The following is a 13,085-nucleotide window of genomic DNA, read 5'->3' as shown; positions in this document are numbered from 1 at the left end:
GACTTTCTCATCTTCACCTTTTCCCCATACACTTCATGCCATTTGTGACATTTGAGTCCTCTCATTTCTCTGAAGATTCCAATCATGTTATATGTGCCTTCATTCATGTTTTCCCTCTGCCAGAAATGTGCCTTCATTCTATTATGTGTCGGTCAAGGCCCTATTTATCTTTTAAAATCCCACCTCTGGGTCCCGCTTGGTTGTCCCCAAATCTCCCCTCATCCAGCAAAATCAACCCTCATCTCTATTTTGAAACATACTTCTATTTTGAAGCTTCCTTTGTCCTCAGTTTAATTTTTTTGTTTATGTGGCTCAACCCACAGTGCATACAGACTATGATCTTTATGAAACTGGAGACACAGGTTACTTATTTTTATATCCTCAACTGAGCACAGAGCCGATGCCATTTTCCCCCCTAAATGCAGTGAACCCAGTGTCTCTTTTATCTGACTTTCAGTTCTGTAATTGTTTTGGGAAGGAATGCCAATTGGATCCACAATAGTAGACCTTCACATATGGTTCAACAAAAGCAGTCCTTAACTGTATGTCCAAAAGTCAGAACAATGGAAAACCAAAGTCAACCTGATTGCCTCCAACTCATGTCTCATGGGGTGTCACTGCTCAGATTGATGCACCAGTTAATGATGGTCAACTGGACCACAGGAGGGAAAAGAAGCAGTTCTTCCAGACACTCAATGCGGAGAATGATGGCTGAGACTAAACTCTAATCCAAGGAGACCATCTGAATGTGTTATGTCAGATCACTAAGAAAGGATAGAAGTGAGATCCAAAATACAGACAATTTTGCCTTCTGCTTTGACAGACTACAAAACATAAACAATAGAGGACCCCTGAATGCTAAGATGACCGTTAACCTATCTCTCTAAAGATCATGCCAGATATACCCAAACCCTGAAGCAAGGAATCCAGCCGGGGGGCAAAGCTAAGCCAGAAATGTGGTGCCATTTGAATTTATGAGTGAAAAATTCAATGCTTTCTCCAGAACATTTTTCACATACTTTGTGACATGGCTCCCCCATTTATTTTTTGGCTTGTGTGACAGAAACTTAGGGAAGGGCCCACCAGTGCCTCAATCAAAGATGGACACTGAGGAACATGCCTGCATAATGATTAACCTCCTGCCAAGTCAGGATTCCCACCACCAAAAGCAGGGCTCCAAGTGACTCATTCCTCTGAAATAGAGCTCGTGGGATTTCCCACTGCATCACAGAGTCCCCAGTACTGCAGAATTTGAGGATCTACCCTGAGAGCTGCACAGCCGTGACCCAAATCCTTTCCGTGTGAGAAGCGCTAATCCAGCTGTTTCTGTGTCCCTCTCACTGGGGTCTCGTTCTATCTGTCCTCTTGGCTAGTCTTCGAGAAGATACCGGAAAAGCAGCTGCCTCTGTAGCAGGAAGACATTTGCATAAATATCAACTGAACATCTGCTAGAACATCCTACTTAAGGAGTCTTGGGCTGTCTGCAAAAAGGCAGCTGGAAGGAGAAAGACACAGTCATCTAAGAGATTTGTAAAGACAAACTACTTAATGTGTCAAAAAGTTACTGCAGTCTGACATGGTTTGTGGAGAGGGACATAGCCCTGCCTAAATGGAGAACACGTAAAGAGAAATGCCTTCTAAACTCCTTTCCCCAACCACAGATAAACCTTAAGCTTGTCTGTCTCTTATGTAACTCAACTTTTAAGAATACACAAAGCAGCCACTCCATACTGCCCAGATCTATAGCAGGGAATGAATCTTCGAGGAGCCTAATTTTGATCACTGTGGTATGTATATAATCTGAGTATACTCAAAAATTGTCCCAGAGAAAAAAGAAAAATAATTGTTTTTTGTCTCTGATGACGTGCTTTGCTTTTTCTCAGCTGCTTTAGGCACTGTGCGCTGCTTTCTATTCCAATTCAGCAGATCATCTCTTTTTGTTCCGACTGGGGAGTTTCTGCATTTCACTGCTACTACGTATAAACACTACCGCTCAACCCAAATTCTGGTGGTATCATTTAGCACAGAGCATCAGACCCAAGGCTAGTACTAGAGGAACACATGACATGTACCACTAACTCATGGTATGAACATGACTCTTGATCCCAAGAAAACCATTCCCAACCTCAGGTTTTCTCTCATTGCATGAGGAATTCTCTGATCAAAAGTTCAAGGGAATCTCATTGTGAAGAACAGAAGTGGGCTTCCAAAACCAGGGTGTCCTTGGACCATTTATTGGTCAATGAGGGTTACAATAACAAATTTTTCTCTGGAAAAAACAACCAAAGGCTGCGGCTAGCCCCACCTCTCCTTAAAAGGCAAAAGTAAACTCTCACTGACTTTCCATTTCAATAAAAACTCTGAAATCATGGCTACTTGTGGGAGACAGTGTTGCTCATAGAAGATGTTCAAATCTCATTCCAAACAAGCTCGTTATTAAACAAAGAAGGTTCTAGAACTGTTTTCTCAATCTTGATGAAAAACTAGGAGCACAAAACTGAAAATCCATACAGCATGTCATGTCTGTACGGATTTCTTTAGTCTGGGCACTGCTCGCCCAGTGAGCTCCCTCCTTCACATGCCATGGCCACAATATAAAAAGAACCATCTTTGTCTCAAATCTTGTCAGTTATCATAATTGTTATTACAATCATCTTGAATTTATCCCAGCCGCACTCTCATGAATCTGCTTGCCAACAGATGGGTCTGAATTCAGATTTTATTCTCCTTGGCATGTAGAGCTGACCATCTAATGATGCTTTATCAGAACCCACAGAGACTTCCATGAAAACAAAGCCAAATACCTTTGTAACACACCTGTGGACTGATGCTGATCCCAAAACCAAGTGCAGAAACTATTTCCGAAAAATCTAATGGACTATTTTAAAGTGTTGTATATTTGAATAGGCAGGTAATGACCTTAAAAAAAAACCCAGAAGCATCTCAAGAGTCACTTCAAAAATCAACATATAATTTATTAATGTGATATTTTAAAAATCAAGGATAAGAGTTTAACTTTTAATTATTTAAAAACATTTATTTATTTTGAGAGAGAGAGAGTGGGAATAAATAAATATTTATTTATTTTGAGAGGGAGAGGGAGAGAGACTCCCAAGCTGGCTTTACGCTGTAAGTGCAGAGTTCGATGCAAGGCTCAGACTTAGGAATCGTAAGATCACAACTTGAGCCTAAATCAAGAGTTGGATGCTTAACTGGGCATCACCCAGGTGCCCCTAAGTTTTAATTATCTTAACAATCAAATGTTATTTTAATATGAGCAGCAGATACACATTCCATATTCCCATTGTTTACTTAAATTTCTTTCTGGGAACTTTCTAAATTCTTCAGCTATTCCTTCCTGATTTATCTGATTTCATGGAGCCATTCAGTGATGTCCTTAAGGTGATCTATGAGCTGACCTTTACTGGGCTCATGTTTACTGAGCAGCAAGTATGAGGCTCAGAGAATGGTTCTGCTAGTTCCCTCTGGTATGGACTCACTGGTGGGAAAAGTGAATACTGAACCCAGATACTTGGAAAAATATCACTTTATTAGACCACCAAGAAATTTTAACAGAATTGTTTGGGGAGCAGAGATGTGAATTACATTATTTATTTAGACACAAACGTGATATCCTATACTTAATTGATTGTTTCCAGCACATTTGCTTTTATTAATTTGCCTTAATTAACAGCACTTGTCATAGTACTTATTATAGTACTGGACTGTATACTTATTTTTTTAAATTAATATTTGTAAAAGTAAATTAAACTGAGGCGCATTCTCAGGAGAAAAGAAAGCAAGGCGGTTGAATAGGGTTCATTCTGGTACTAACGTTTTGTTTGGTTATCCCTTACCTTTAGAACTTCTTCCAGAAAAGCAGGGAAGAGTAGACCTGTGTCAGTAATTTAACACTCTGTAACTTGAGTGACCAAATGTCAGCACAAAACTCAATCTCCAGTTTGGAGGATTGATCTAAAGGGGTTTTGTTGTTGTTTTATGAGTAAATGGTATCTTTACTTCTCATTTATTTTACATCAATCTTCATAAAATTAGAAGTTATTTCACACTTTGGGGGCCAGTTCAAAGTCTAAAGTCAGACAAAGTAAGATTATAATCCCAGTCCTGTCATCTGTGAGCAGTGTAATTTAGCGCAAATTGCTAAAGCCCTTTAGGGCTCAGTCTTTCCATATGTAAAATGGGAAAATTACCGGTTCTATCTATGGAGCTGCTTTGAAGACTAAAAGAGATAGTATGTGTGTATTAGCCAGCGTTCTCCAGAGCAACAGAACTAACAGCATACGGATAGATACAAAGAGGAGATTTATTATAGGAGCTGATTCCTGATGATGGAAGCCAGGGCATCTACAATACGCAGTCTGTAACCTGGTGAACCAGGAAGGCGAGTGGTATGACTCAGGCCCTGTCTGTAGGCCTGAGAACCAGGGTAATCAGATGGTTGGAATTCCCAGGCTGAGGCTGAGGCCCACATCCAAGGGCAGGAGAAGGTGACTGTCCTGGCTCAAAGGCTCAAAAAATGAGAGAATCCACACTTTCTCTGCTGTTTTGTCCTAGCTAGGCCCTCAGTGGATTGCATGAGGCCTGCTCACATTGGTGAGGGTGGCTCTTCTTTACTCAGTCGAGTGATTCAAGTCCTAATCTCTTTCTGAAACACTCTCACAGACAAACCCAGAAATAATGTTTTACCAGCGATCTGAATATCCCTTAGCCCAGTCAAGTTGGCACATCAAAATTAAGTTTCGTGATAGGAAGACATGTAGCACCAATCACCTAACAGATACACAGTTTGCTGGTTACAAGATTCCCAGGTGCTGCCCTGGGTCTGACTACAGATAAGATCTCCTCTTTGGTCTCATCCTTTTTTCCCCTTTCTCTCTAAGGGCTAACATAAGCTCTTACTAAGATGAATAGCTTACTAAGATGAATGGTGATCGTAATACATACAAGGAGCAGTGGAAATAAGTGTCCAGATTATGAAGGAAACCCTTAAAGGACCTTGAACGACACGATTAGGTTCTAAGGCAAAACATTATTCGAAACTGAAATCTAAGTTTCTCTACCCCACTGACTCCCCGGCCTCCAAATATTACTAGGTCAATGAACATTTTAGACAGATGGACGAATATGTGGAAATATTAGCCTCCACTTTCACTGTTTAAAATACTTAATTATTTTGTAAATGCACAAGGCAATTGATCCATGGAATTCTGTTAGACAATCTACCCAGATTATTATTATTAATTATTATTATTATTCTCATTGGTTCTACTCAGAACCAATGTTGTAAGATACATCTGCTTTGCCCCCAAGGATGCATTCCCACACTGAAATGGCCCATATTCACTTTTCACCTCTGTCTTCCTGAAATTCCCTCTTTGGTGGGCATGGCTGCCTTTGTGCCTGCCCAGACAGGACTCTGAAGGACCACTCCTCTCAAAGGGTCAGCCCAGGTTTTCTTACTCCTCCCGCCTCGTACGTGGCATCTGCCTCTCTTCAGGTGTATCCCTCCAGGAGAACGGCTTGGAAAACTATAGAGAATAAATGCCTTTGGTTGAATTCATTACCTGCCAAGACAATCTGAATTTTACATCTGGAATACCTTTTTCAGACCCATCTCTCTTACATACCACAAGGAAGAATAATTGTTTCTGAATTGTGCAAAGAGAGTAATAATGTGAGAAAAAATTTTAATTTCATAAGCAGAACATTTTGTTAATGGATGAATGTGTTCACAATCTTCTCCTCCTTCCCAAGTGGTGGTGTCTTCTGTTTTCCTTTAGTACCTTTTTTTTTTTTACTACAGTTAATCCTATGTATCGTAAGTGAATTGGCCCCAGCCCACTGACAATAAGTTATTAAATACATTTTTTTAAAAAACTTTCATACGTAATTTTTAAAGGCATGTTGAATCTTGGTTTCCTCTTTGAAAATTCCACTCCTCCCTTCTCTCCTCCCCATCTCACTGATGCCTTTTCTATACTACATCAAAGGCTGCCTTTTTTTAAAATTTTTTTTTAATGTTTTATTTTATTTCTAGGAGAGAGAGAGAGAGAGACAGCATGAGCAGGGGAGGGTCAGAAAGAGAGGGAATCACAGACTCTGAAACAGGCTCCAGGCTCTGAGCTGGCAGTCAGCACAGAGCCCGACGCGGGGCTCAAACCCAGGAACCACGAGATCATGCCCTAAGCGAAAGTCGGATGCTTAACCAACTAAGCCACCCAGGCGCCCCCCAGGCTGCCTTTTTATTTACCTCCTTCCTCAAGAGAAGGGCAACCCCTCCTTACCGGAACTCATACTGAATTTCTTCTTAGATCCTCAAAAAAGAAATGGATCAAATTCACTTACAGATGTTTCCCAAAGTACCTTCAAAGAAAACTGTTTAATAAACCCACAACCAAAATCCTGAAGGTATACACTTTAGTCCTTCTCAAGGTTTGTCTGCACACTGATGGATTTCTTGCAAATGATGTCTTATTATACTCTCTTCCCACTTGCTATGTTATTTCAAAAGAACTCATCTATTTCAAAAGATAGAATGATAGCCAAAAGGACTGGATTTGAGCAAAGCACAGCTGTATGTCTATCACACTCACCCAAACCCTGAATCAATGGCTTATTCTCTCTGCTAGGCTTAGCTCATACATTATTGCTAGGTGTTGGGGTGCTTTTTCCCCCCAGTTCAGGACAGCAGTTCATAATGGAAATAGCTCTGCAGAGCAACATTGATACACAGAGAAAAGCCAGACAAGGCAGGTCAAGTCTCCGCCTAAGGAAGCAGAGTACTTTTTTGGCTCTTGTCTAAACTGTATAGAAAGTAGGTCAAGAAAGCTATGCGAAAAGAAAACATGTTTACATGGGTTTACGAGATGGCTACCAAGTGCAGCTCACTGCTGTAGAGGAGAGAAGAAGCATTTCCAAGTCTAAATCTTTCACTGGTCCCCCTGGAAGCTGTCAGATGACCAAGAACCAGGAAGATACATAAGGAAAAGATTCTTCTGTTCTGCCGAAGAAAGAGAAAGAATTCTAGGTACTTGCTCCAGATTTGGAAACAAGCATTCAATACAGGGGGACAAAGGCATCTCAGTTTGCAACAGTGATTCATTCTCTCTCACTCTCCCTCCCCACCTCCCCATCAATGGGGGCTGTATACAGTTTCCCTGCCCTCCATCTGAGAACTCCCTTAAAGGTAAGTCACTACCTTCGACAATATAGTTACCTGGACAACTGAGGTATGGAAAACAGAGTTGAAGTTCAGATAAAGTTCGAACAGAGGTCCCCATTGTTCACTCATTTAGTGTCCACCAGAGTGCACGCAGCAGTTCAGATTACATACAGATTTCCATTCTAAATAAGCCCCTAATTAAAAATAAAACCCTCTTTCCACCTGCTCATAACTCTCACAAACACTTTTTTCCCTTTGGGCTCAACCTTCTCAAGCTTGGTCTGTGCCCAACCTGTAGATTACCCTGGAAATGCTGAAGAGCTTTGGGATAGGGTGAGAGAAGGAAAATGTGCTTCTTTTTTCAATGTGATTCCTTTTTTTAAAAATCAGGCTTTGAAAATCGGTAAGGTGAACATAGTTTCAGATGCCTGCTTGTACACTTTGAATGTGACCGATTCAAAAGAACAGTTTTGGGGCACCTGGGTGGCTCAGTCGGTTGAGCGTCCAACTTCAGCTTAGGTCACAATCTCACCACTTGTGAGTTTGAGCCCCATGTCAGGCTCTGTGCTAATAGCTCAGAGCCTGGAGCCTGCTTCAGATTCTGTGTCTCCCCCCTACCCCCGCCCGCTTCTCTGCCCCTCCCATGATCATGCTCTGTCTCTGTCTGTCTCTCAATGATAAATAAACATTAAAAAAAATAAAAGTGGGGCACCTGGGTGTCTCAATTGGTTAAGTGTCCAACTTCGCTTCAGGTCATGATCTCAAGGTTCGTGGGTTCAAGCCTCGCTTTGGGCTCTGTGCTGACAGCTAGCTCAGAGCCTGGAGCCTGTTTCAGACTCTGTGTCTCCCTCTCTCTCTGACCCTCCCCTGCGCTCGCTCTCTCTCTCTCTCTGTCTCTCTCAGAAATACATAAAACATTAAAAAAAATTTTTTTTAATTAAAAAAAATAAAAGAACAGTTTAAAGAGCTGAACAAAGCTCAACCAAACAGGAAGGCTCAAAACAGAGCCTGACGCAGATTCGATCTATTACATTTGTTGATTGCAAAATGACCAGCAGGACTCACAAGTGTGAAAAGGTCATTGCCCAATCTTGCAGCGCTGCAAATTGTGTTCCATGGGGGATGTAGGGCACGTGTGTGAAGACTATGGGGCAACTCAAAAAGGTATAGGGAGAAGCAGTTTTGTCCCATGCTTAGAGAGAAGACTGTCATTTATAACCCCCTGAGATTGCAGAAACACAGATTTGCACAATACCACAATGACACAGCTTGGGCAAAGAGGGGTTTCCCCTTTCCTCCTATGCAATTTGTTAACTTTCTATGCAATTTGTTAAAAATCAAACACGAAAAAGAACCTTTAAAATACAATTTCTAAAATTCTCTGCTTCACTCTCTACCCTACCTCATCCCCAGGGTAGAACAAATTAAGACAAACACTCACGGTACAGGTAACTTCATGACACATGTACACACAGAGCAACTGGCCACTAAAATATTTCCACAGCATTGCATACACCTCGTTCTCCTTTGTACTTCTCTCCTCAAGTTCAACCATGTTTACCTTTGCAGATGCTCCTCTTGGGAAAGTCCTACATATTCTGAGGCTCTGGAAAGCCACCTTTTCATGCACTTAATTCAACAAACATTTGCCTCGATGACCTATGAGAGCAGTCCCCCTAGGAAAGGGACAGGACAGAGTTCCCTTAACTAAATTGCTCAGATTCTCAGGGGCCAGTGTTGGGCTCAGCATTCAATTCAGTTTTCGGAGTAAAAACAACCATGTGTGCTAGTTGGGATGGCACCATTTCAGGTGCCCCAGCCTATGCTATTGTGGACAGGACTCTCTGGAGGTGTCACTACATTCTAGCTTCCTGATGTATGGTCCTTGGCTTGGGAATGACAATAACTAGTGACAAAGGATTTGTGCATTACCGCACTGTGACTAAAATGCCAACCCATTAAAACCAATCTTATCTTGGCCCCAAAGATTCTGAACATGGATAGACTAGAGAAGATATATCCCTCATCTCTGAAGGTTTAGGATCTACCCCTTCTCTAGCATCAGCTCATCAAACATAGTCACTGTACTCTCAAAGGAATAAATTGCAAGCACAAAGCATCTTTTAGGAAAAATACTTAACCCCCACCTTGTGTTCTTGAAGTTGGCAATGCATTTATTGCATGGAGTCCCGCTTGAGGAGGATGAATGAGTTTGAATGCTGCTTCCATCACCTAGACCTACCTGGCCATTCAAAGAGGTTCCGCGGCAGACACGGTCAATGCCATAGTGAGGTGACAATCAGGACTTTTCAAGACATGCCTGCTTCTGAAAGACATTTAAAAGACATAGGTTAGAGAATTATGGATTTATAAAACCAGCGACAAAGGGTAATTGACCTCAGCAGAGTCTTTATTTATCAGTCGTTCCATCAAAGAGCTGAGTTTTGCAAGGTCTTTGTGGGAAACTTGACAGTTTTTCAGTGATTGGATTGGGATAAGTCTGTGTATGTGTGGGGAAAGGTGCTCTACATAAATGTTTAAAAGATGAAATGGAGTTGATATTTATGTGTACCACATTATTTTCATTCAAACAGAAGAGATATAAGTACCAATCATCATATATAATCTTTAAGTCTTATTATTATCCATCTGCCACTTTTTTGGCAAAGTTCCCAACAGCCCTTTAGTCTGACTGTGCCTCAGTTTTGCTAAGACTTCTGCAGTTGTACACGGCAGGCTCTGCCCACTCTGAGCTTTGGTATGCATGGCATTCTACTCCATGACTTTATCCCCCACACCAGATCCCAGCCGTTCTGCAAAAACCCTTCAAGTCCACTTGTTGCAAGATGGCTTCCCTAAATGTACAAGCTTCAGCTCAAATGATAGTTACACGTGGTTCCTGCTATGCGATACAAAGGGGTTTCCCATGAAGACCCAGCAAAGCAGTATGGCCCACTCACAACATACTTCACATGTGCACTACGTGATGATGCAACACACTCTTATTGAGATAAGAGCTTAGAAGTTAAGGCATGAAATGATCCATTCTTTGGTTAGCAACTGCTGATTTACTATGTTTACCATGGAAGGAAGCATGGACAGTGAAGGACAACAGACTGAGGCTCCCTGCTTGCTTGCTGATCCCTGTTCTGGAATTAACTAGTTTTTTGACCTTGGACAGGTCACTTCCTCTCTGTGAGCCTTCATTTCTTTATTTGTCATAATATAATGATGCCTCAGTCCCTACCAGCTCTAAAATTCTATGGAGACATTTGTTTGCTCATTCATTCATTCATTCATTCATTCATTCCAGAAGCATTTACTGAGCACCACTGGGATGTCTGCTTCTATGCTAGCATTCTGGGAATACAGCTAGGAAAAGACCACTACAGTGGTCTGATTGATTTTATGCTGCTTACAATCTAGCTGGCATCTAAGTATTGTTAGCACACACCTAACAGATAATGACTCAAAAGCAGCAACAGTTAATTTCTCACTCATGCAAAGTAGAAAACAGGAGGTTCTGTGCAACAGGAAGCTCCCCACCACCACCAAATATTAAGTGTATTAATGCAGGGATCCAAGATTCTTCCATTTTGTGGCCCTCCCGTATTCAACACTTGGCTTTTATGGTTGCCACGGTTATGTGCATCAAGCCACTGGAGGAGGGAAGGCAAGGTGGAGCAGGAGGCAGTGCTGCATGCAGGAGGTAGTTTGGGTCCACTGACCCCACAGTCACATGGTCTCCCCTAACTGCAGGGAAGGTGGAGAAATGTGCCCAGAAATCCAATCAGGTGCCCAGGAAGAAGAGTTTCCATAAACAGCTAATCAGTCTCTGCCAGGACATAAGGAGAGTGGAGGAAACGAGGAAAAGAAAAGGAGATTCTACAGCAGAAGCCGGGAAGACAGAATTCACAAAATGACAAGCAGAAAGGAAGAGAAAACGGAAGCCAGAGCTACTCAAACCAACTAGAGGACTATGAGGGATTTGTGGAGGCATCTTGTGAGGCCCCAGCACGTGAAGAGCAATAAGTCAGGTGAATCTTTGGGAGGAAAAGGATCACCAGACAAATAGTAGTGGAGGACCATAGGCCTCATGAGATGAATTAATATGAATCACCTGAAAACCCATGAAATTAACCCACATGGTTTTTAGGCAAACTAAAATTTTCATAAATAAGTCTATATTTCTGGTGCAAATCAGTCTTACAAATTAGTGACTATGAGCGATATTCTGACCTAGGCTGGATTTTATTTATTTATTCATTTATTGCCATTGGCATGATTTAAATATTGGAAAATGTCATATGAGAAATCCAGTTTCCATGTTTTCCTGAACAATGACAAGATACGGCCATAGTGTTTTTTTCATTTTGAGTAGCAATAATCAGACAACTTCAGGTAGCCACTGACCTTAGACGGGGCATGCTGTCTTCTATAGACCAAAGTCCTACAACTTACTTCATTTTGACCAAATCATTCCATGATATCAGTCATGTAGGCAATCTAATTTGCAACCCCTAACATAAAGACTTAATTTCTTACCAGCCAGAAATATAATGAGAAGGGGGCACCTGGGTGGCTCGGTTGGTTGAGCATCCGACTTCAGCTCAGGTCATGATCACATGGTTCATGGGTTTGAGCCCCACGTCAAGCTCTGTGCTGACAGCTAGCTCAGAGCCTGGAGCTTGTTTCAGATTCTGTGTCTCCCTCTTTCTCTGACCCTCCCCTGCTCATGCTGTTTCTCTCTCTCTCTCTCTCTCTGTCTTTCTCTCTCTCTCTCTCTCAGAAATAAATAAAACGTTTTTTTAAAAAAAGAAATATAATGAGAAGAACTGATTCGGGGACTTGGTCATTTTCAGGGTCTGACAACAGCTCTCTCAGAACACACTATACACATATATGCACATATGTGTACATATATAAGATAGAAACATGAGAACTTGCTTTGCTGGATGTTTACTTGCTTAAGTATCTTTTCTTCAATGGATTGTGAATTATTTTGAAAACAAGGCTCGCAGTACCTGGTCCAATGTATAGGCTCAGTTAAGACTTTTGAAAGAAATCACAGTAAATTTATAACAAAAGGAATCACCTGAAATGCATTATAATGAAAGAAATACTGAGTAAGGTGTTAAGGTAGCATCTCTGACTCAGAACAGGTTCCACCATGACCCACAGCCCAGGTGGGGACAGATATCCCTGAATGTGTCAATGTGCACCTTACACAGAAGAGAGAGAAGGAAAGAAAGTAGCGGCGCTGGAGACAAGAAGAGAGAAATGGAGGGAAAAGGGACACTAAAAAGGCCATTGGTTCAAATGACCTTCTCTGGGCCGTGTTATAACAGAACTGGTCACTCTGGAGCTACAGGGAACAAGTTGTCACAGCATCACTCTCCAGCAAGGTCCTGAGATCTAGAGAAAGGCCCAGCACCTGGAGGTTCCCAATGAGCCCAGCCAACCCCACTGCTGAAGGACTAAAGAAAACCCTCATATGCCTTAGTTAATGGCTTCAGTGACCAGCATTTTCCTACACTGCAGGCATTCAATAAAGACTGGACTGGGTTGAATGGAACTGAACAGACCTGAATCAACGTCACTCAGAGCATCTTGGGTGTCCTTAGCAGGACAGGGAATCAACCCAGCCCTCCACAAGCTTTATGCAAAGGGCTGCCCCTGCCAAAGGCACCAGAACTATCAAAATCAATTGAGCACATAAACAAGTCTCATTGGGTGATTAATTCCTGCTGTGACGATGCCAGGGGATGAATGAGGTGCCAACAACTCTTCAGTCAACTCTCATAGTTAACCATAAAGGGAGACAGGGACGGCTGGCACAAGCTGTCCGGCCAGGCAGAGTGGGAAATGTTGGCATGGTGACTGGTAAGGGCAGACATGTCTG

At 41.9% G+C, this 13,085-nt stretch overlaps 1 long non-coding RNA gene across 13 annotated transcripts in view; it reads right to left on the bottom strand.

Moving 5' to 3' along the window:
- LOC144231987 (uncharacterized) overlaps positions 1-13,085 on the bottom strand; it is an 807,055-nt gene that overhangs the window by 594,348 nt on the left and 199,622 nt on the right. For all 13 annotated transcript variants that reach the window (XR_013335260.1, XR_013335265.1, XR_013335267.1 and 10 more), the window contains one exon: positions 9,426-9,509. This is a non-coding gene — a long non-coding RNA (uncharacterized LOC144231987). The remainder of the gene's footprint in view (positions 1-9,425; positions 9,510-13,085) is intronic.

The sequence above is a fragment of the Crocuta crocuta genome, unplaced genomic scaffold (assembly GCF_008692635.1).
Source record: "Crocuta crocuta isolate KB4526 unplaced genomic scaffold, BGI_CrCroc_1.0 scaffold102, whole genome shotgun sequence".
NCBI classification, from domain to species: Eukaryota; Metazoa; Chordata; class Mammalia; order Carnivora; family Hyaenidae; genus Crocuta; species Crocuta crocuta.
This window is presented reverse-complemented; position numbering and strand designations above follow the sequence as displayed.